The sequence below is a fragment of the Arachis ipaensis genome, chromosome B9, assembly GCF_059453495.1.
Source record: "Arachis ipaensis isolate K30076 ecotype BB chromosome B9, ASM5945349v1, whole genome shotgun sequence".
In the NCBI taxonomy this organism is placed as follows: domain Eukaryota; kingdom Viridiplantae; phylum Streptophyta; class Magnoliopsida; order Fabales; family Fabaceae; genus Arachis; species Arachis ipaensis.
In genome coordinates this window covers 139,204,468-139,206,263 of record NC_142444.1, presented here as the reverse complement: position 1 = coordinate 139,206,263, position 1,796 = coordinate 139,204,468, and the positions used below count along the sequence as shown (strand labels likewise).

The 1,796-nt window shown below is 34.0% G+C and overlaps 1 non-coding gene across 1 annotated transcript; it reads right to left on the bottom strand.

Annotated features, from left to right (window-relative positions):
* Positions 1-1,450: 1,450 nt before the first annotated feature.
* Positions 1,451-1,554, bottom strand: LOC148546530 (small nucleolar RNA R71). Its single transcript, XR_015900663.1, has one exon. It is a non-coding gene; the product is annotated as a small nucleolar RNA R71 (small nucleolar RNA).
* Between the last annotated feature and the right edge of the window lie 242 nt (positions 1,555-1,796).

Here is a 1,796-nt window from a genome sequence, read left to right as displayed (position 1 = left end):
GATATCTCTGAAGCCTTAACTGTTTCTCCATATATTATCCTCATCAATTTACTGCTTGCTGTCTTTATCTCTGAATTACTGTTTAATGCTTTTGAACCTTCAAACACCATTTTCTATTTGTCTGACTAAGCCAATCACTCAATTATTGTTGCTTGATCCATCAATCATCGTGGGATCGACCCTCACTTACCTGAGGTATTACTTGGTACGACCCGCTGCACTTGCCGGTTAGTTTGTGGACTATAAATTTTGCACCAAGTTTTTGGTGCCGTTGCCGGGGATTGATTGTGATTGACAACTACTCATTGTTTGATTTCTTAAATTAGACAATTTTTCTTTTAATTAATTTTATTTTAGTATTATTAATTTTTATTTTTCATTTTTTCTCTTTATTTCTTTTCGTGCGTTTCATTCACCCAGCCCCTGTTTTCGTTTCTTTTTACTTTCCTTTTTAATTTTCATTTTCGTTTATTAGTTCTTAAATTTTTTTTTGTTATCCTGTTTAGTTTAATTGCCTTTTATTTTCGTAGTTCTTTTTTTTAATTGTTTTCATTTTACTATCGTTTGTCCCTTGCCTTATTTTTACTTTCACTTTTAATTTTATATTTTATTAGTTTTATTTGCTTTTTTTACTTTAATTTTCAAATTTTGAATCAATTAATTTTTCTCTTAATTTCTGAAATTAAGTTTGGTGTTCCCTAGTTATTTTTATTTTAATTTTTCTGTTCATTTTTTTATATATATAAAATTCAGAATTTTCACTTTAATTTTTATTTATAATTATAATTTTCAAACTTTTTGTTTTAATTATTTAATTGTTTTATTTTATTTCTTTACACAGGTTATCTCACTAGAAATTTTCTGCACTCTGACGTAGAGATTCCCACTTTTCTTTGTTTTCTGTTTGTTTATGAGCAGGAACAGGGACAAAGAACCTCTTTTAGACTTTGATCCTGAACCCGAAAGGACTTTTAGGCGGCGTTTGCAACAAGCAAGATTTTACAAGGCTGCAGAATCCACTATGGATCATAATAATGCTGCTAATGCCAATGTGGCAAATCCGAATGGGAATGAGCAACCTAGAAGAGTGCTTGGCTCTTACCCTGCTCCTAATGCAAATCTTTATGGAAAAAGTATTGTGGTGCCTCTTATAGTTGCAAACAACTTTGAACTGAAGCCACAACTAGTTACTCTTGTGCAACAGAATTGTCAATATTATGGACTCCCTCAGAAAGATCCAAATCAGTTTATTTATGATTTTCTGCAGATTTGTGACACTGTGAAGACCAATGGAGTGAATCTTGAGGTGTACAAACTCATGCTCTTCCCATTTACTGTGAGAGATAAAGCAAAGTTGTGGTTAAATTCTCAACCCAAGGAGAGTTTGGATACTTGGGATAAGGTTGTCACCGGGTTTCTGACTAAATTTTTCCCACCTCAAAAGCTGACTAAGCTAAGGGTGGAGGTTCAGACTTTCAGACAGAAAGATGGTGAGACCCTTTATGAAGCTTGGGAGAGATTCAAGCTACTGACTAGGCAATGCCCTTCAGACATGTTCTCTAGATGGACTCAGCTGGATATCTTTTATAAGGGCTTATGTGAGATGTCCAAGATGCGCTTAGATAATTCTGCAGATGGTTCTTTGCACATGAAGAAGACACCAGAGGAGACTATTGAGCTTATTGAGTTGGTTTCTAACAACCAATACTTATATTCTTCCAACAGGAATCATCTACACTCTGAAACGTCTCAGAAGAGAGGCGTGTTGGAAGTGGAAGCTGTTAATGCTCTTCTTA